General features: G+C 36.8%; 1 protein-coding gene and 1 long non-coding RNA gene across 7 annotated transcripts in view; one reads left to right on the top strand and one right to left on the bottom strand.

Annotated features, from left to right (window-relative positions):
- LOC309490298 overlaps nucleotides 1-23,231 on the top strand; it is a 53,153-nt gene extending 29,922 nt beyond the window's left edge. The window contains exon 2 of the long non-coding RNA XR_014202663.1: nucleotides 21,770-23,231. This is a non-coding gene — a long non-coding RNA (uncharacterized lncRNA). The remainder of the gene's footprint in view (nucleotides 1-21,769) is intronic.
- LOC309490294 (uncharacterized protein) overlaps nucleotides 1-23,885 on the bottom strand; it is a 142,155-nt gene that overhangs the window by 78,217 nt on the left and 40,053 nt on the right. The gene's annotated exons all lie outside the window — the stretch shown is intronic.

The following is a 23,885-nucleotide window of genomic DNA, read 5'->3' as shown; positions in this document are numbered from 1 at the left end:
CATGAGAATAATGAAGGATCAGGGTCCAGTGCACTGCGTAGGATGAGGACGCAACAAGTGCGCCATTAGAAGCCTTCCAAAAATAAGCTGAGCTCTTTGACACGCCAAAGTCTAGCGAGCCTTTCCGATAAGTGTTCTTTTCTTAATAATATCATGTGGCATTTGTAATGCATTAATACACATTAATAAAATAAACCCTTTTTGAGCCAAAGAAGATTATTTGTATTTTTGATTCTTAAGTTTCCAGATTGGAGCAAGTACAAAGTGTTGGTGTAAAATTGCTGAGGCAGGAATCACTCATTCACATGTCTACATTTGAATCGCACCTCATTCAGATTCATGCAAATTCAATGGAAAATTCTATTACTGATCCTCCCTTGTGATGCTCAAAACTTATCATCGAAATATCAAAAGCTGCTATTTTCCATACAGCTATATGCATGGTGATAACTGACTACAATTTTTTTTTTTTATGAAAAAAAAATGTTTTACAAATTGAATTGACAGTTCAGGATTATCTCAGGTCTACACAAATGAAAAACTAGTTTTAAAACTAGACTGGACCGCCATTCAGAGCATGATGTCCTTGTTCTGATTTATAAATAAAAAATAAATAAAAAAATGAATAAATAAATAAATAAATAAATGAACAAACATTAACAAAAATGTAAAAAAATATTAAATAAATAAATAATAATAATAAAAAATGTATATATATATATATATATATATATATATATATATTTTTTTTTTTATAATTTTTTTTATCAACATCAAGATTTTAGGCTTAAATGTAGATGAATGTTTTAGGGAAAGTTTGTGGGCACAACACTGTTTTCAACTAAAAACAGTAAACTTTTTATGTGTTTTGGCCGTTCATTTACAACTGCATTTTCTGGACCTGAAAACCCAAACTTTTTAAAACTGGTTTTAAAGTGCAAGTTTTTAAAAACGATACCATTATCATCTCCGTGTAAACTACAAAAACATGAATTCGTGAAAAAGGTGAGGTCACGCGCGTGCCTATTACGTGTTCAGTCTATAGACGCTACAAGATCAGTTCTGTTTTGACTGACTGACACTTTAGTAGGTGATGATAAATGTCGTCGTACCAAGTGAGCTTCTTGTAATACTGTCTCTCCACAGAGACACGTCTGTCTGAAGTCATGGGGTTCAGCGGCACCAGACATCCTCCAGTCCAGAATGGGACCCTCGAACGGAGACCATGCCTAATCTGAAGCTGCCATTCTCCCTGCGCCGCAGACTTTTACAGTAAGCTGTTTGCCTCTGAGCTCTCCGCTATTCCACTCCATGACTGATGCACTTAAAACAAGAACAAAGCTAAATTTCTGTCCCACTCTCCCTTGCTCTCTTTGCTACCTTCCATCTTTTTCCCCCCTCTTTGAAATTGCTGAATGCCCTGAATATTCATAACTGTGTTTTTTTTTTTCTGATAAGCATGCAAAATGGATATCAGAGCGCCTTGGCTGCCTGACAACACTAGGCTCTCTGACAAAGAGAGACTGGAGAGGAAAATGAATGAAAAAGAGAAAAGGACAGCGAGAGTCAAGACGATGCCCCAGCCAGTTCAAAGGGTGCATTCCTAGCATTTGACAGAGGGTAAATGATGCATTTCAAACTCAAATCTATTTCCTCTGTTTTAACCAAGTCCACTGTGAATAATACCGACTCGCTAGAGATGTTTCTGGTCCCAAGACACTAAGACGTAAAAGTTGTAAAAACAAGTTGAAAACATGCAAGTAAAATCTTCCAAGCTAGTTTTGAAATCAAAATGATTTTGCAAACAATTTATGCTGTTCAAAGAATGAACAATTATCCTTTAACACAGCATTAAACATTCACAATACTCTACATTCTACTTCTGTAACGTGATAAGAGTCCCACAAAAAAGGGGACTTGATCATGAAAAATAGGCGTTACAAACCAAAATGGAGTGAGACCTTACAGACTTCCAGGCCATATTGGAGCCTGTACCTGCTGGAAACCAAGCGGGTGACTGGGACATGGAAGATGAAAATCATCTCAGTTTACACCAATGGAATTTTTTCAAATCTATTTGCCACTGTAGCTATAAGTATTATTATGTAGGTAAACTGGTGTTTAATTACTGTGCTTAATTACTATTGGAAAAGCTGCATTACCTAAAACAGTAGTCCGAAACGAAGCACATTTGGAAACCGAAGGATCAAGTATTTATTTAAGAGCATTTAAAGCTACATGAATAGACAGGAAGAACAGCTGAAATATTGTTATTCTTTGATATATCTTTAGAAACAGTTATTCAAAAAATTTTAGAAGCAGATGTGTTGCCTTAAAAAAAACAATCCTGTTGTATTTCCTGCGCTTAAACCTATTTTTTTACAGTCTATGGCTTAAACGCATGCAGGTGCACACACAAATACACATATTTGAGTTAAAAAAATCATTTAAGTAAGCAAAACAGATATAGTTGCCAGATAGCGTTTAATAAATAAACAATTTATTATTATTATTATTATTATTAAAAGTCTAAATAAATAAAAACAACAACATGATAATAAAATAATATTATAATTAATAATAATTATTAATATTATTATTATAAAAATACTAAATACATTTTTATGTTGGTTACAGATATTGATAATAATAATAATAATCTTTATTTAACATTTTTAAAAGTGACAAAACTTTTTTTTTGCAACTTATTTCAATATTGTGATAATACAATATACCGTGATAAAAGCTTCAGCAATTATCACAACATGAAAATGTTACACCGCCACATGCTTAGACCCTGACAAACAGACTGTACTTGTGTCAAAACTGCTATAGCATCTGATGTATTTACAGGTTCCAAAATGTTTTGGCACACCTGACGGGAGAATACAGAATTTTTTTAATAAATATTTCTAACAAACCATGAAACTTTTAGTAATAATTAACATTAATTGCTGAAGCAGCTTTTATCACGGTATATTGTATTATCACGATATTGAAATAAGTTGCAAAAAGTGTTGTCACTATAAAAGGTTTAATAACTTTTTTTCTTATAATAAAAGGAACTCTGAACATATAAATACAATAAGGCAAAAAACAAAAATGTATAAAGTAAACAAATGTTAAAAACAGATTGAAGTGCAAAAGCATTATAAAGATCAATACAATAAGGTCCCATTTGCTTATGTTAGTTAATGCATTAATTAATATTAACAATGAGCAAAATCTACAATTGTTACAGAAGTTATTATTCTTTGGTAACATTAGTTTAAAAAAAATATGATCATTGTTTTTTTCATGTTAGCACAGGTCCTTTAAAGAGGTGGTATATATTGCCCTTTTCACAAGATGTAAAATAAGTCTCTGATGTCCCCAGAGTGTGTATGTGAAGTTTTAGCTCAAAATACCCCACAGATATTTTATATAGCATGTTAAAGTTGTCACTTTTTGAGGGTGAGCAAAAATGTGTTTCTTTACTCGTAACATCAAAAAGTAATCTGATTATGTAATGCATGTTACTTGTAATACATTACTTGTAACATAAAAAAAATCTGATTACGTAATGCATGTTACTTGTAATGCGTTCTTTTACTCGTAACATCAAAAAGTAATCTGATTAGGTAATGCATGTTACTTGTAATGCGTTCTTTTACTCGTAACATCAAAAAGTAATCTGATTAGGTAATGCATGTTACTTGTAATACATTACTTTACTCCCGTAACATTAAAAAAAATCTGATTACGTAATGCATGTTACTTGTAACACATTACTTTACTTGTAACATCAAAAAAGTAATCTGAATGCGTTATGCATACTTGTAATGCGTTACCCCCATAGACTGTAAAAAAATATGGACGTAGTGTCCGTGACGTCACCCGTAGGTTTCTGAAGACTGTTTTTGAAGCCTAAAGTAGCCGACCGTCGCCATCTTGGCAGTGCGTCACTCCCGGATAAAAGAAAATGGGCGAAAAACCCTAACGTGACGGCTAACAGACAGCAGACAAACGGCTAATGATGACTAATGACCACAGCAGCAGGAATCCACCTGTCACTCAAAAGTGGACATACCCTTAATTATGCAGAAATTTAAGGCTTAATATAATTTAAACGGATGAGTTACAAAAAAAATTCCCCCCTCACAGTTGTCATGAAGGGCAAAATTAGCTGTATAGACCTGTATAGATCATTTCAACATGGGGGAGATGCAGATTTGACTCACTTTTGCAGCCAGCCTCAAGCGGCCAGTTGATGAATTGCCAGTTGATTCACTTCCGTGTTGGTTTCAAGAGAGAGACTGGGAGGTTGCCGCTTGGTTACCCCCAACTAGACATGTGCCGGTATTCGGTAATGCGATAAATCGCGGTAATGAATATGCACGATATTGTTATCGCGGGCACTTCAAAATACCGTGAAAAATAATAGATCCGAATTTAGATTTTTAGAACGCGCATTATAGCTTATTTTCCATCAACCGCTTAAACAAACACTGCGTATATGCTGCGCGAAACACGTGCGCACTCTGATGTAAACAATCGCCACGTGTATAAGCATGCGGCCGGTGCGCACTTCTAGTCTAATGTAAACAGTCCTCACATGGAGAAGCAGCATGGCGGAAGGGGGAATGCCGCCGCCTACAGTCTATGGCCGCCGCCGATCTATCCGGATCCATCCCGCTTCTAAAAGCAGAGCTGCCAACTCGACGCATTCAGCGCGAGACTCTTCACACGCTCACGCCACACATCCGTTTTCTCACGCAGAGAAAAATCGCGGAGCAAAGAGGACACGAAGACCGTCAAACAAGACAGAGCAGGTTACTTTTGATATGAAACAGGAGAACAATTGTGTCACAGAACGTTACATTTAAACCATTTAATGACCAGCAGCATGTTAGATGACTAAAACATATAGATAAAGAGGAGTATTTTGCTGAATATGTGCACTGCACTTTTTTACATATTTATTATATTTTTTACGTGTGTCATTACATAATTGTTATTATAATGAAAACCACATTATATTTGATTTAATTAGTTATTTGTAACCTTTAATAATACCAGCTGATAGGGCTCTATATGGTTACATAGCATTATGTGAGATATTTTTTTTTTCATGAGAAAAAAATAACATGTGGGCTATCTACTGTAGTCTTCCTAATATTTATCCAAAATTAGTCAATATTGAATCAAGATTTAAATCAAATCCCAAGTATTGAATTGAAATCGTTAAATTTGTGTTAAGCAATACAAACAGTAGCCTACCAGTCATTGTACCATGTAATCATTGTAACATGTTGTCACTAAACTTAATAAAATTCAGTTTATTTACCAAATGTTTTGACAATCACAATTACACCTTGTGATGCAAGTTTTATTTTATTTTATTTTTTGCATCCTCCCCCCCCCCCAATCCATTTGTTTCTCATGTGCAATTAAAATATCGTGATAATACCGTATACCGTGATAAAAGATCACTCAATTAATCGCAGCATGAAAATGTGATACCGGCACATGCCTACCCCCAACACTGCTCATTTCAGATGAGACTGAAAAAAACGTATCGCTAGGTTTTCTCAGAGGAGGGCTATGCTAGAAATGTGTCCATCTTGAACATAATCAGAATTATCAGCTAATAAGAGTAAATTGACATACTCTGGTACACTGGAGGGAGCATCTGAGTGGTTTCCACAGTTGTACCTTGACAGGCTGTAGAAAATTCTGATGGAATCACGTCCTCATGTTCTGATATCAAAGATAAGCGAAGTGCAACTTGTATGAAGTTCAATTGCCTTTGCAATATTTCACATTTATTTTTTTTGTATATATTTTATAGTTTTCAGATGATTTGATATAATTTTATTGATTAGTTTGTTAAATACACATACTTTATCTGTTTGATTATTGTATTATGTTTAATACAGTATCTCTTCAGTTTAAACCATAAACGCATGCTGTCCACTCAAGTGGACATCTGAAAATCTCTTTTTTAAATCAAATCTTGTTTTTCATGCCCTAAGAGCAATAAAAACACATAGGAAAAAAATCCTGACTGAGGTTATCATAATTCATGCATGAAAGGGTTAAATGCAAATGAGCTGCTGCTCCCAGCACAGGGGGCGGAGCTTCAAGAGCTTGAGTCCTTTTACCTCACACAGACACACACTGGAAATTTCAAAAAACTTTTAGCCTTTTATGTTCAAACCGGAGTCAGACAAAGATGGAGAGACTCGAGAAGAAGTGACAACATGTAGAATGCAACAGGAAGTTTCTGAATGGTTAGTTGATGCATTTATGTAGCTGATGTGTAGTTATCTTCTAGTCATTGATTAGCATATTCTGTCATGATAATCTATAAATCGCGTTCTCGGGGGCGTGGTTTATGTACATTTTTACATAAACTTTGCGCATCGTAACTTTGCAGATGTTGTTTATACTCAAGCAGCAACAGTACACACTAACTAAAGTTAGAAAAGTGAAATCATAATCAACCACCCCTTTAAATAATACAGTTACAACTTTTGATTTTAATGTATTATTAAATGTTAAAATTAACAATAACTAAGATTGCTAAATGCTTTAGAAGTATTTTTCATTGTCCGTTTATGTTAACTAATGGAGCTTTATTGTAAAGTGTTACCGAACAATAATAAAGAATCGTAACATTTTCAATCAATATCAAGAGCACGTTGTAGTCCAGATTAAAATATATAAAAAATTTAAGTTTGAAAATAAATAGCCTATTAAGTCTTTCAGTATTTAAGTATTTAAGTATCTGGTGCTGAGATGAATACCACAGCGAATACAAAAATCTGAATGGCTGTTTGAAACATTTGAATACTGTTCAGAAACAGAAAGTAGCACAGCTGCTTTGTTTACCAGGTTACTGGGGTAACGGCTGCATTTCTGATGTCCCATCACTGCCATGCCTCTTTGACGAAGCATACAGCAGTGTTGTACATATTCTTAAAATGCGTTCACAAAAACGTAATAATTCGTAATAAAAAATTACTCACTGTATTTTGAAGTGCCCACGATAACAATATAGTGCATGTTCATTATCGTGATATATTGCATTACGTTAAACCGGCACATGTCTAGTCAAAACTGAAAGCACAACAAAACAGACACCTTGAGTCCTGCACAAAGCCAATGCGCCCACTAACTATCCCAGAATTCCTTTTCCACTCCTCAAAGCTAAGGAAATAATAGAAAGTTGCAGAAAGCAGGAACCTGCTCTAAATCTATCTGGGCCACATTTATCTGTCTTTTGTTGCCAGTGCTGAGACTGCTGAATGGTGTTGGGTCACAAGGGTAAGACGTCTATTCCTGCTCGGGCTCAGGGGGGTAAAGAAAGCACGGCGGGCTCACCGGACTGATATTTTTGGAGGAGCAAGGACCCCCCTCCACCCTCCTTTTTCCTTTTCCTCTTTTCTAAAACCCAAATAAAGTATGTGATGGATGAGCGAACAGAGGCGACACCTCCCCCATCAATCAGACTGAGGTGAACCCCCTCAAGCCCTCTGGAGGACCGATCCGTGCGCCCCCACCCACATCACACACATCCAGCGCTCCGGCGTATCCCGAAACAAAATTATGTACAATTGCCATAACCCAGACAGGAAGGGGAGCGGGTGAAATCAGGCAAGAAGAAAGAAAGAAAACGAGAAAGGAGGAGACGCGGGGCAAGAAAAAACACGGCAGCAAATGGTCCTGGTTAGCAGCGGCAGAACAGAGGGGTCTTCTGAGTCCCTGGGCTGTGGGGGGACCGAACACCCCTTTATGTACGGGGGTGTGTGTCCACACTGGTGCATGTGCACACACACCAACTACAAGGAGGCAAATTCCTACAGGGTGGCGTCATCAGGAGAAAAGCAACTGGTGCAGGAACAACATACCTCGCACCAAGGAACCAAGACACTCGGACATGAAAAAACAGCACAGAATTCGCACACACACTTATTTTGAAGGGAAAAATGTAATCATTTCAGGCCCGCATGGCACATGGGGTTTTCCCCGAACTGGCTAATACAATAACGACAAGGTTCTTGCCTGCCACATTGTTCATTTTTTTACACAAGTGTCCGTGAGCAAACCTCTAACTACCAGCATGTGCAAAGATGAAACAGCATTAGTTCCACAACAACAATAACCACGAAACATGACAGCGAAGAACAACAAACAAACCCCCAGCAGATCCAAAAGCCTGGTCTTTTTTCGTGCAAGGCCTCTCGGAGCAGGCAAAGGCGGAGGTGCCCGATGGAAAACTATTTCCAATAACTGTTTCCACACCTTGCTGTCATCCAAACTGTGGGGCTATTATAAACCACAGAGAACAGAGGAGGCATTGAACGATGAAAATAGATGGACTTGAGGTGAACTTCAGAATAAGTGGCTGGAGTACAATGACATTATGGTCGTGCCAAGTTCGCCCAGCCAAGCTCTAAGGTTGGCATGTCAGTGAAAGCAGGTAGCATCTTCTTCAGGAATCCGTACCTAGAGTTTGCCAGAGGTCAAGCCAGGTGCGGTTGGGCCAACTAGAAGGCCAACATACTCAAAAAGAAGATGACTTAAGGTGCATCACATTGGCAACATTTTGTGGCCAAAAAGGTTCATTGTGACTAGACCTTTAATTGATCATGCTAGTCATCATTTACACACCCTCAGGTGGTTCCAAACCTGTGTGACATCCTTTGTTCTGTGCAATACAAAAATAGATATTTTGAAGAAAATGTTCTGAAGAAAAGTTGTCGTCCATACAATGAAAGTCAGATGGTGTCTAAAACAACATTGATTGGACCATGCGTCATGTGTGCTTTTTATTCAATTTATGAATTTGCTGTAAACTGAATTGTTATATATTCTATTATACTTTGTGCATGCAAATTAGCTAGTTTTATTGTAAATGAAAAAAGGAGCTCATGATTTACCATTAACTACAGACCATATTTTCACACTGAAACACCCGAATTGGAAATTTGTGATGGCATTGATGTGCATTCATAAATATACAATCATTCAACTCAAAATTACAATCTTTCTAACTACCAGAGGTATTACCCGCCAGTAAACTGACTTGCCTTAAAGTATCCTGTAAACGCCCTGATACACTTCAAGGGAAATAGAAGAATGAACTGGTTTGATGGAATTTTGAGGGTTAGGGTTCATTTGGAGTTTGTTTTGGTAGTTAGAAACAACTTGCCAAAGTGAACTTTCCAGAACGGTTCACTCCGAATGGTAAACACATGCCAAACTACCTTGGAGTTTATGTAATATAGGTGGTTGTGGCTCTGGGGCTCCACCTTCTTTGGCATTGAAATCTTCGGGTCATTTCTTGTGTTCAGTTCATCGAGGTCAGATACGGGTAAAACATGATGCTTTATAGTAGAAGTTTTCATTCTAATTCAAAGCAACACTGATGCTGTTTTTAATACTGTAAAGCTGCTAAAACATATCCACATCGCTATGATCAGATGCTTTCTTAACTGCTGTTTTCTCACCTCTGTCATTTTTGTTGTGTGTTTATTTTGTTACCGAGAGGAAAGCATGCAGCACCTATTTACATTTTCGGGATGTTCGCTAACAGTATACCGCTGCTCAAGTATTTCGAATTTTTCACCTCTAAGTGAAGAATGAAAAAGAACTTCACCATAAGTATATCAAGGTCTTAAGTGTAACTCTAGATAACAGTATCTAATGTTTTTCATATTCTTCATAAAGACCCAAACCATGATGTCCTAAGAAGTCCAGGTGTCAACAGAGCAGTCTGTTTGTTCAGAATCAGAGGGGATACCATATATACACAACATTAAACGATGGCGAACAGCTGCAAACATTTTCCATTTGAAGTGAAACATTCCTCCAGAAGGCCCACTCTACTTCTGCAGGCTTCCTCTCGTTTCCATGTGGTATTTGTCCCCAGCTGAGCTCCAGATACTGCAAGAGCTGCAAACTTTCCCAAGAATACCATCCAACCGCATGGCGCTCCTTCATGTTTTCTCTCACTCTTTCTCTGTTCACCTCTATCTCTCTCCTTCTCTCGTTCACTCTCTCCTCCGACAGGACCAAGCCCAGCTCTCCTGGAACGCCGTTTCAGCACCAACACTTAGCATTTGTTTCGAAATGTCAAGTGACTGTTTGCATTTCCCATTGGAACTGCCCAATCCATTTTTGTTCCTCATGCTTGTCCAAACCAGGAAACATATATCATTGTCTCACAGTCAGCATTCACTTTATCTTTTTTTTTCTTTTTTCGGATGGCAAAATATGATCCGTGTTCAACAAAACCACTAATCATGTGAGAAGGGACTAATTTCTCAACAATTTGAGTACAGTTTTAGGAAGAATGTACGGTGGCCGAGAGAGCTCAATGCGCTGCAACTGAAGAAAACACCTGCAAATAGAAAAACACCCGCAAATTAAGAAAACATCTTCATCAGTTTCACAACACATGTGTGCTCCAAATACTCACAACACAACCAAATACAGAAACGCGCTGCAAATGGCACAGACCACAACAGAAATGTTTCCAGGGGACCCCAATAAGTGACGAACTCGGCTGGGACGTGTCGTGCTTATTGCCCGTGAGCATCCCTATGCCCTACTCCCTTCGAAGGGCAGATGGCAGAGCCCTTGAAGTTGGGACTTTGGAGTGAGCAGGGCACGTTTGGAACGCACTTGATGAAGGGAGTAACGAAAGACGACGTAATTTCCTCATTATTTTCACCTGGGATGTTCCCATGACAACGCAACACGGTGTCCATTAGCTGAATAGCTGTTATTACCAGAAATATCTTATTATTGCTGTAAACATAACTGTTGCAAATAAATATTCATTTTATATATATTTTTTTTTTTTAAATATGCGTTATATATCTGTGCGAAAGTCTCAACTTTAAAACTTGCCATCTCATATTTGGACCCTGCATAAACTTATTTAAACATAACATGACAACATTTGTAGAATGTAACTGATGTATAGATTAACATCTTTCCCTTATGTTCTTTTTCTCTTTTTTTAATTTATTTTAGTTTTCCGCTCATTGTTCTTTTCTCGTTAGTATTCTGATGACATTAAACATATTGTTAATACATTTTGTATATTGTATACAAATTTGTATGTCACAAACATGTCATCTCTGTATGTTTTGCAAAATAATAATAATAATAATTAAAAAAAAAATAATAATAATAAAGTAGACTTTGAGCTGTAAGCGCGTCCCAGCCAGGTTCGTCACTTATTGTCGTAACTTTTTGCAGCGCGTTTCTGTATTTTGTTGTGTTGTGAGTATTTGGAACACACATGTGTTGTGAAACTGATGAAGAGGTTTCTTTAATTTGCAGGTGATTTTCTATTTGCATGTGTTTTTTTCAGTTGCAGCGCATTGAGCTCTCTCGGCCACCGTAAGAATGTCATTGTTAGTTGTAAAATTGTCATCGGAAAGGTGGCCTACTCATACAAAGCATCATGAAGTCCTCCCGCCACTAGAGGGCGATGAACATAATCCCCAAGATGGGGGTGAACACACCTTAAACAGTGCTGACATCTCACTCAGAACCATTCATGTTCCTCTGGCTTGATGAGCCTTACAATTTGTTAGGGAAATAAAATTAGGGGAATAAAATAAATAAATCTATATCTAATCAAATAACAGAAAAAAACAAATTTTTTACAGTTTTAATATTTATTGATATTGCTGTACTAAACATAATATTTTAAAATAATAGTAATGATAATAAAAATAATTAATAATAAATTATTTCAAAGTATTATGTTAAGTACAAGTTTATATTTTTACATATTGTACTTGATATATTTTCTAAAATAATAATAATAATTATTATGTTTATTTGTTTTATTTAAAACAAAGCTGTCTTTACTTAAGAATATGTTATAATAATACTCATTATTTTTATTTAAATATTATAAAATAATAATAATAATAATAATAATAATATCTGTCATAAATAAATAAATAAATAAATAAATAAATACTATTCCATATGATGCAAAAGTTCCAAACTCTCTCGAATTGGCCAGGCGATCAGGATCCATATTATTGAGACCTAATATATATAATACTTTACAAAAGCAGATGTTTTGGTCAACAGAATATCTCTAGAAGACATAAGCATAAATTCTGCAGTGCATACAGGAAGTCCCTTTATCTGTACTGATGCACTGTAGAATGTGTGGGCGTGCATGAAGCCAAAACGAGGTTGTATAGACCTATGTGCTTTAAGCGTATTTATAGCCTCTCCTACTCAAGACTATTTGAAAATGTGGGTGTTGTGGTGAGATGTTTATTTTTTCACATCTATGTAATATGTCATATGGCATTACAGGAACCCATGTGGGAACACCTGGAAAAACTAGCCCTGAAAAAGCCATTTTTGATTAGGTTGTTGTCCTTTTTTGATCCTTAGATGATGCATAGTCCCAACATAAGACTATGCATCATCTAAGGATCAAAAAACTGACAGTCATATAAAAACAAGAACTAAAGTTTCTCATAACAGCATGAAATCCCCTCATATATCTGCAAGGCCTTGCGGTATGAGAGAGACAGTGCATTGCGACTTGGTTGAGACATTTATCTCACCACCTTTAGAAAGTGAAAGGGAAAAACAAGTGAAGTTGTTTTCTTGCGTCAAGGGGGCTAATGAATGTGTCTGTGGCCATAAATAACCTTTGTGAGCTAATAAAAATAATGGCAGGGATGCTAACAGAAGGCATCCATCTATTGTAGACACGGAATCCACCTGCTTACTCAATGAAGCCACAAGATATCCAGTGAAACCTTCTCATTGTGGAGATCTTCATGAATGTTCTTTGTTTATTGTCAGTATGGTGTGACATCACAATGCTAGTAGTTCTAATCTATTTTGATGTGCAGCTCCCAAAATGCCAGCCAACAATGAAGCAAATATCACTGCTGAATACTAAATGTTGTGTCCGCTGAGTTCTCATTGACAAATAATACAGCTCTTTGAGCGTTATTTTCTTAATCGACACTCGAATACATCATGGTGAGTCGATATTATATATTTTGGGGGGCACATTTATGAAACAGGACATTTAGTTGCTGCTTCAGAGAACATATTGTCCAAGGGACAGAAGGACCTTCAGAAAGTGTCAATCTCTCTGCCCCACTTTCCCTGACATTCTTCTTCTAATGGCTATTGTACTCTTCACCAAAAAAATAAAAAAATAAAGCCATCCCTCCCATAAGATTGCAGTGCACACCATGGGATCACCAACTATTTATATATAGGCTTTACATTGTGTATATATATATATATATATAGATATAGATATAGATTGAGACTCTAACACAATGCATCACAAGTTGTCTGGATCTAGATTAGATCAGTCATGAAATAACCATATATCTAGATAAGCTATCTAGGTCTAGGCTTTAGATTATATATCAAATAACTAGCTATCTAGATTGAGACTCTAACACAACTCATAACCAGAGACCTGTTGCATGAACAAACTATGAGTTTCAGAGTATAGGTTTAGAGTTGACAAAACCATACAAATCCAACCTGGTTTAGATCAGGTTCAGCAGGAAAATAAATGTGAAAAATAAACAGTGAAAAATTATTATTCTAAATGTATTTGAAATATGATACACTAAATTGATATACTTAAAGGTTGTATCAGTGACCAGTCCAACCAATCACCGACAGGGGGTGGGTGTTGTGAGGTTTCCTCACAACACCCACCCCCTGTCGGTGATTGGTTGGAACACTATTTATTTTGGTTTTGAGTGATTGGTGAAACTAACTGTTTTTGTGTGCAGATCTCAGAGCCTAGGCTGAGCCTAGACGAGTTTTTTTGACGGCCTGCTTATGGGGCGGGCAGCTAGCGGATCGTTAGGAAAGATTAGATGAATGTGATCATTTATGTTTGGGCCTTTTTTGGGCCTGAAATCGCTGATACAACCTTTAAAGTCTGCTAAATTGGAACAGGAAAAGTAATTTTGTACGTAATGCACTTTAGTTATCTGGAAATAGTGCTGAGGTCCAACTAAAGATATACTTAAGTATATCTGATTGTACTAAACTAGAACTATTGCAAGTATACTTTAGGTACACTTTAAATATCTTAAATTTAAAGAATGATCATACTGTCCTTTAATAGTGATTATTAAAACACATTTTAGGCTTAATATTAAGAAATAAGTAACTCCAAATAAATTCCTTATAATATGCTAATATAAAATACTACTAAACTATTTGGTTGTATATTTGTATCAGTAAGTCTCAAGCGATATGTCAGTATGTTAATGGATTTATACTTAGTATGAAATAAATGTATTTTAAATACATTTTGGTATGGGTTTTTTGTCACTAGGGAAGTCTCACCATGTATTTCAAATCTGAGAATTATGAAATTATTTTTAAGATGATGCTATGTAATTTTTTTAGATGAGACTTTCTTTTTGAGCAAACCAAAGAAAATGTGAGGTATGAACTGAAACAGTTTGTTTCTGCTAGCAGAATTAAGAAAGGGCAGAATTTCCAAACACAACTTTTGCCTACAGCGCAAATGTAACAAAGAGCAATTTGCAAATAAAACTATTTAATTTGTTCTATTTAAGTACTTCTATTCGATGTTGGATGTTGACGTCAATCTGACTTTGGGTTCTGACTTCAACTCGACTTTCATTTCCAACTAAAATCCAACGTCTGTCCGACATTGGGGTCCAGATTTGGGTCAATCTGACGTTATACTGACGTCCAGTCCCTGATGGGCTCAGTTTGTTATCAGTATGATATATGTTCAACACTCTTACAGTGTGAGTGAATTGCAATTGCAATGTCATTTGAAGTTTATGCTGAGTGAATTCTGCATTTCAAAACTTAAATACAAGAGTAGATATTTAAAGTGCACTTAAGTATTCTTGGAATAGTTCTACTTTAGCACAAACAAGTATATTTAATACAACTTTAGTTGAACTTCAGCACTGCTTTTGGACAACTAAAATGCATTTAGTACAAAATGTAACAGACTTTAAGTAGCTATACCAATTTAAAGCATGCCACAAATACATTTAGTTTTTACTGAAGTACATACGCATAAATTGTGCTTAAGTATATTTTTTCAATAGAGTAGGTATAAATATTCCTGTCAACTCATGTTTGATCCAGAGTTTGTGATTAACAAGCATGTGCCGCGAACAGCCAATCACACGGAACACGGTAAGGGACAGTTTGATTCAATTCTCAGAATTTGCTTACAGGTGAGTCTTGAAATGTTTTGTTCATTCTGCAGATTAACTTTAATACATATATGTATGAACTGTATGAATGAAAAGCTAAAGTCACAACCATTTTCTAGCTCAGATATTCACAGCGACAATATCAAAGATGGCGATGTCCATAACAACGGAAAGTTTTATCACAACCGACAGCGTGTTATTAAATAAATGGGTCCAATAGACATGCGAGTTCATCTATCAGATATTTTAAATAACCAACAATGGCTTTCAATGCTTTTTAACCGAGTACAGTATGTTTGAGCGATTACGTTGATGTGTCGTTTCGGCCTAGAAAGTACAACAGTACTACTAAAGCAGTAACACCCTACCTGAAATAGAGTGCTCAATATATAGAAAGCCCACAATACCCTTCTGTTGGAGTTCCCATCCAACCAATGGCGACTGATGGTAAAAGTACCATAGAAAGCCAACAGATGGACAAACTGACTGAAGCTCAGCCAGTCCCAGACATACAGCAGCTGTGTGGCCGGTTTAAGATGTGGTTAGGCAAGAGGGCAGGTGACATGACAACATAACAAGAGAACAGACACACATGAGTGGTAAACTGACACACAGTCAGGCATAAAAAGGAAGGCACTTTTTAAATAGGCTTTCAATTCAGAATTCCCCTAAAATTTCAGCCCCCAGGCAAATAAACACAGAAAAGGAAGTTAAAACTAAATTCAAAAGGACACAAAATAATCATTTGCATTCGCTCACACGCCTGTTGAGCAGTGAACTGTTGAAAAAGAAAAAAAAGAGATGCATTGCTCTAACAGCATGACATGCCAGCATGATAGAAATGATCCAGAATTATTTGCGTTATGTCATTTGAGTAATGAGTCAAAATAATGAAATTCTTAAAATTGTGCAGCTGTTCATTTTGGAATAGTGGTACCAAATTATGTTAAAATTGAGTTAAATCCTGATGGATGTGAATGAAATGCACTGAAATGCCCTTAATGATAAACTGTTTCATTGATGCACTGATAATATGATGATGCATATTCAATAGCCATAACTGCAAGTCATGCAAGTCAAGCAAGTTTTGAGAGACAGTCGATTTAGAAAGCATATTCCACCAGGATCCGTCAACCTACACTTAAACAGTACGGGCTTGTATCTCCGAGGTCCATCTATGTATGAACTCATTTTAAATTGAAATTCATTCAAATGCATCCAACCTGTTGGCTGGAACTGTGCTATCTGGTTGAGCAATCAACAAGACTTCTTTATTTGCCTTTTTGATAATTGCAGGAATGTCTGGAATCGTTATCGTTAAAGCAACATGGTTTCCTCGACTACCCGGTAGGCTAATTGTCCGTGGCTCATGCTTTTGTGGGTTATTGAGCCAAAAAGTGTAACGCAAACACAAAACAATACAGTTTTCATCTCTCTACTTGATATGGACCGTTTCATTTGCACAAAGTGCTCAATTTGAATTTTACAGTGGATGATTATATATCAATAAAAAAAATATTTTATAGACATTAAATTTTTTTATATATATTTAATTTAATTTACACACTAACAATTAAAAAAAAATAAATATAACCAAAATACAAATATAAACAATTATATATATATATATATATATATATATATATAAAATATAATATAATATAATATTATATATATATATATATATATATATATATATATATCATACATACACATTCAGCTAGGCTAATTCATATTCATGTACAACCAAGATAATTGTTTTTCAATATAATGAACATTATAGTTATATACACTCACCAGTCATTTTATAAGGTGCACCTGTTCAACTGCTCGTTAACGCAAATGTCTAATCAGCCAATCACATGGCAGCAACTCGATGCATTTGGGCATGTATGGTCAAGACGATCTGATCAGCTGAAGTTCAAACTGAGCACCAGAATTGGGAAGAAAGGTGATTTAAGTGACTTTGAACATGGCGTGGTTGTTGATTATTTCAGAAACTGCTGATCTACTGGGATTTTCATGTGAAACCAACGGTTTACAGAAAATGGGTCGAGAACAAGAACAGGAAACTGAGGCTATGATTCTCACAGGTTCACCAAAAATTGGTCAATAGAAATTGGAAAAACTTTGCCTGGTGTGATGAGTCTCGATTTCTGCTGCGACATTTAGATGGTAGGGTCAGAAATTGGGCGTAAACAACATGAAAGCATGGATCCATCCTGCCTTGTATCAACAGTTCAGGCAATTGGTGGTTTTGTAATGGTGTAGGATATTTTCTTGGCACACTTTGGGTCCCTTAGTACCAATTGAGCATTGTTTAAACACCACAGCCTACCTGAATATTGTTGCTGACCATGTCTACCGCTTTATGACCACAGTGTGCACATCTTCTGATGGCTACTTCCAGCAGGATAACGCGCCATGTCACAAAGCTCAAATCATCTCAAACTGGTTTCTTGAACATGACAATGAGTTCACTAAACTCTAATGATCTCCACAGTCACCAGATCTCAATCTAATAGAGCACCTTTGGCATGTGGTGGAACGGGAGATTCTCATCATGGATGTGCAGCCGACAAATCTGCAGCAACTGCGTGATGCTATCATGTCAATATGGACCAAAATCTCTGAGGAATGTTTCCAGCACCTTGTTGAATAAGCCACAAAGAATTAAGGCAGTCCCAAAGGCAAAAGGAGGTCCAACCCAGCACTAGCAAGGTGTACCTAATAAAGTGGTCGGTGAGTTTATTTATTGGATACTATATATAGTATTATATTTATTATTATGAATTATTTGTACTTGATATGTTACATCAACAGTCCTATTTTAAAACTGATGAGGGCAGAACATTTTGATTGACAGGTAAGGGGTTAAACGCAAACGTTCCACACTGTTTTTTGAACCAATGACGAGAACCACCAAACCACATGAAGACGTGCCTGGTTTCAATAATTTCTGAGAAAATGCCTTTGCTCATTCTCCATGCAATCAAATAAAAAAAAGACTGTACAATGGTAGAGTGAAAGGGATTCTTTTCTTGTTTGGAGCAGTCAGTAGTGCATACTCTTGGCTGGGGTCTGACAGCAGGGCTGCCTGACTGCAGTTCTCATTAGACTGTAAATATGATGTGGTTTGGAAGAGAGAGCCAGTACATATGGAGCTGTATGTGTGCCGCTGTCTGATGTGCGTTCAAAAACCAGCAATACACACAGAGCTTCATTATATAGTGGAGAGAGGAGGAGAGGAACACGCAGACATGGAATGGGGCTGTTTTGGAAGGTCCAGGTTGAGTTTGGAATAATTTAACGACGGAGAATCCTGGTCCCAAAAGAACTGCATCAACGTACACTCGCCATACTAGGAATGCGTCACAATGGTCTAACTGACTTTAAGAATATAAATGAATAAGAATCTAATCTAATATGCATTGTGCTAAAATGTGTTTATATTATATTTATATTATTATAAAATAAATATTATATATACTGCCATTCAAAAGTTTGGGATCTGTAAGATTTTTTATGTTTTTAAAAGAAGTCTCTTATGCTCACCAAGCCTGCATTTATTTGATTTAAAAAAATAAATAAAAACTGTAATATTGTTAAATATTATTACAATTTAAAATATGTGTATATAATTAGAAAATATTTTAAATGTAATTTATTCCTGTGATGGCAAATCTGAATTTGCTGTTCATTGATAACAATAATAAATGTTTGCAAAGCATATTAGAATGATATCTGAAGGATCATGTGACACTTAAGACTGGAGTAATAAATTACATTTTAAAATATAATCAAATAGAAAACAGTTCTTTTAAATTGTAATAATATTTTTCCTTTTTTTTTTTTTTTTTTTTTTTTATCAAATAAACACAGCCTTGGTAAGCATAAGAGACTTCTTTTTAAATAATTAACAATTTTACCGATCCCAAACCTTTGAATGGCAGAGTATCGAATAAAATGTTTATATATTATTTTATAAAAAAAATTAATCAGCCAAATAATGAATGATAAATTATTAATATATTACTATAAATTATAAAGAAACTCACTGACAAACCAACAAAGGTAATCGCTGTACTCACTGATTTATAAAGGTACTCACCGACAAATATATACCACCAATCAGTTGCTTTTGAAAATATATTGTGTTGCTATAATGTAATTTGAGCTCTGTTCATTTCCTGTCCCCAAGCATTACTTGTGAGCTGATTGTGGAGATGATACATAAACGATTGGAATTACAATTACTAGCAAGCTGATTTTACAAAAGCACAATGGCAGAAAGTGAACCACCCACTTCACGTTTCCTTTACCTTTGGGCCTGTAACCAGGTGACTGTGCATATTTGACACAGTCGTGGCATCAGAGCCTTGAGCGGACAACGCGCGTTCAAATTACACAGCGTCTCATTCGCTGAACAGCTCAGCAAGTGCGACCCGAGTTCCGAAAATAATGTGACAGGTACAAGACTATATGTCTGCAAAGAAAAGGAATCGATTGCGAACGTGAGTGTACGTTTCCCTTTTATCAACAAAACGTAACGCGTATCCGCCGCACTTGGGCATAATAAGGACTCTGCAACCACAACAATTGTTTTGCTCCCTTAAGGTTTCTCACACAAAGGTACCTCTCGTATCAATATTGGTCAGGGGACCCTCCTGCGCCTCCAGAGGCTCAGTATTAAATTTGGGCTCTTTGTGCAGCCGGGGGATTTCCAGCCTGTGAAACGGTGAGATGGATGGGAATGGGCATTGCTCCTCTGGGCAGAGTTACTGTCGCTGTGTGGGAAAAGGTCTCTTATTCGCTCTCTCACACGAGTCGGGAATGACTGTCTCAGTCTTTCCTTTACATTTAACTCAATCTGTCTCTCTATGCCTGTCTTGTCTTCCTCTTTGGGAATAGGTAGTGTAGATACAGTTGGCCGATCAAGTGAAGAGGCGATTGTTCTGTGGTGACATCGGAAGTAGACGTCTCTCCTCTCTTGTCAACTTGGTTCCGTTTATGGATCAAACTGGGCAATGGACCCAAGACTTGTGCGCCAACGTTACATCATCTTTCTGTTGCTTCATTAGCTTAAAGCCACACGCCGCTGGACAATTTTTTTGAAAAACATTGAATTTGAACAAACATTAAAGCAGCACTCAGTAGCTTCGGGATTTCTCCGCTGTATTCTCGCTTTTTGCTCGCAGGTCTGTCTCTAGAGCTCCCCCCACAGCTTCGGAATAGATATTTGACAACACTGTTGTAAAAACTCGTTGGTGATTCTCAGACACCAGAGGCTATAGATTAACGACATCAAAGCAGATGGGACGTTCTTTAAAACGTCTTCTTCATTCGGGTTCGGACAGCGTGAGGGAGCGCAATAATGACAGCATTTTAGCAGATTTCTTTTGGCCGTAAAGCAATTGTTTACATCGCGAGACCTGATATCACGCGAGACTTCCTGACGCAGCGGCCGGCGGCCCGCCGGCTCAAAGTTGCAAGTGCGTATTTTCCGCTCACGGGCACCAGGGGGGTGCGAAACGACCACCATTCAACCCGAAATAAGTAATATAACCATTCCAATGACTCCGAAGCTGTTCAGTTAAGGTAAAAAAAGTTACTTAGTTCACCTTTAAGCAAAGCAAAAGAGCTGGATATCCACATATATAGGCTAAGAGAACTGCATGGATTGATTATGCTTGATTTATGTACCTACATGCACTGTAAAAAAAATGACTTTAAAAGATATAACGATTATTCAAGTGTGTTTTACAAGAAAATACAATTTCAGTCTTTCTACTTAGAAATGAACACGATGAATTAAACTTGACATTAAACAAGCAATTTATGAGAAAAAATGGTTTCAAAAACTGTATGTCAAGATACTGGGTCAAGAACATGTTTCAAATCGGCAATACAATCTGACAACAATGGTATATTTTTGTCCTTATTCTTTCTCCGGTATCATCTACAAACGCCTTTGCACACTCAACTTTTTCCATACAATGAAAGTAAGTGAGGACGTGCGCTATTGAGTTGCAAAAATGAGAAGAAAAAAAAATACAATACCATACAATAGCTTTGACACAAAGGGTATTTGGATGAACTAACCATTTAAGTGAAAGGAAATGGCAACTTTCTCATTTAGACAGGCTATGATTCATTCAAACTACAGTGCGTTATTCAACCCTATAGTCTGTCTGTTAAATGGAATTTTACAACAAGAGCACATGTTTATTCAGCATTCATGTGCACCCAGACAAGGAGATAATCAGATATCCTCTCTCAAAAAAAAAGGCCATTCTACTGACTGGATTCTGACTGATGTGGAAGGAATGTACAGTAACTGGTAAATCCAATGTCTCCGGTGCCAAATCAAGCCTGAATGATGCCTGTCTTGTCACTGTCACTGTACCTGTTAAAGGCACTGACAAAGCAACATTACTTTGGGGGGACCAAATGTAATTGTTTAAGAAAAGTCCCACGTTGATCAACCACTAATTTCAATACTGGAAGTCTAGGGTGTAACTGTTTAAAAGTTTGGGGTCGGTAAGATTTTTAATGTTTTTGAAAGAAGCCTCTTATGCTCACCAAAGCAAAAATACAGTAAAAACATTAATACCGTGAAATATCATTGGAATTTAATATATGTTTTTTCCATGTTAATATAGTTCAAAATGTAATTTATACCCGTGATGGCAAAACTCCATTACTCCAGTCTTCAGTGTGGAGCCACATGATCCTCCAGAAATCATTCGAATATGCTGATATGCTATAATATGCTCAGGAAACATTTATTATTATTGTTATCAATGTTGAAAGCAGTGATTTTTCAGGATTCTTTGAAAGTTCAATTGAACAGCATCCATTTTGGGATATTGCATTAAAAAACATGGAAATGCCAAGATGCACATACATTCTGTGTATGCACTTAATTGAGAAAGATACTTTTCTATCCAATAAGAGGTCATGCTCATAAACTACGTTGGATAAAACATTTAACTAATAAATCCCCTCGATGCGCAAAAAAAATCCCACGTGACTTTGCCTCAACACTGAATGTGATTGGATAACTGGACTAACCAGCAGATCGATCTAATCGCACAGCATCTCAAATGCTGGTTTGATCATTCTGAAATGCCTGAGCCAAAGTCTGTCATGATGTGGTTTAATTCCCTCCCAGAAGCATCTCACATGATTGCATTCCCAAACACCAGAATTCGAACGCAGAATAACAGCCACAGTGGCTTCCCAGATTCCAGCAACTTCCATTTTTATTACAGATATTTTGCTCCAATTTCACAGGAAGTGACGCTTTGTTGCTTTAACAGGAAATGTTGCTGTATTCACAAATGTCTTATGCAATATTCCAATTTTGCGCAAAAGTAAAATTTGCAACTTTGAGAGTTTATAGACCCCTGGACTAAGTTGACCGAAAGCATTTTCTAAATGATAGCTAATAAAGTAACATCCTCCTGTCTATAGTGTCTCTATAATGTTGACTGCAGCTCCACCTGACATCACTGGCATGCACAGAACGCTCGTCCTGTTCCCATGACTTTCTCTGTTCCCACTCCTTTGCTCCACAGCTCCCCAGACCTTAGTATAAACGAAAGCTGCATTCCTGTGCAGCTCAGTTCAGATTACCTGCTTTCTCTAAAAAGTATACCGATGTGCCCTTGTGATGCAGGCATAAAAAATACAAAAAAATCATCCAAAATGAGTTGTTGTTGCATGTTTGGCTCAGTTTGAGGCATTTATGTGACATGTTTTGTAGAAACAGATTCGCTTCTTTGTGAAAGGAACGACAGTAAACTGAGCCTATAAGTGGGTAGCTGCTTTGATCTCATTGTCACAGCTCCATGGGAAGCCTTTTAACGTTTCCGACATATAGGCTTTATTCTGTTATGCATTTTTTTGATCCGCTCCCTTAATTTTGAGGAACAAAGCATGTATAGGATACGGTCATCACTATCCATTTCAAACTAGTTTAACGGCTGGTAGTCTCATGTTTCTCATTAAAGACAATATCCAAAATTAAATATTAAAATGTTTTTATTAATTTTTATTTTAATAAATATAACCGCTTTGATCTCATTGTTTCATGGGGAGCCTTTTAATGTTTCTGAAATACTTTATTTTGTAATGCAGAATATTTTTGATCTGTTCCTTTTATTTTGAGGAACAAAGCACTCAGGATAATTGTCATTGCTACCCATTTCAAACTAGTTTAACAGTTTGCGGTCTCATGTATCAATTGGAAGTGACAACTGTGTTATTTACTGTACAGTCAGGTGACGGGTGAGTGGAAACACGATCCTATCAGATAGACAGCGGTTGGGAAGAACATGTCAGAGCATCGCTCCGCGACGACACTTTGAACATCAACCTCGTCTCTTTGGTCAGAAGTTTATCCATTCCGCATTCTTGACTAAGGGATAAAGCTGCCCTAATCCCTTTTACCAGGTAGCCAAAGTTGGCAAGCGCTGCCTAAGAATTCCAGCAGCATTCCAGGTCAGGGAAGTTGCTAGGGGCCTGGCTGCACGGTCCCGCACAACAAAGGAGAAACTCCCATTCAAAGAAAAATAGGGTTTTAAAGTTCTGTGAGAAAGTCGGCTGCCACTGAGACGGGTATCATGTGGAATGTGACACATTTGAGGAGGGCTTTGG

This window comes from Leuciscus leuciscus, assembly GCF_965113295.1.
Source record: "Leuciscus leuciscus genome assembly, chromosome: 25".
NCBI classification, from domain to species: Eukaryota; Metazoa; Chordata; class Actinopteri; order Cypriniformes; family Leuciscidae; genus Leuciscus; species Leuciscus leuciscus.
This window is presented reverse-complemented; position numbering and strand designations above follow the sequence as displayed.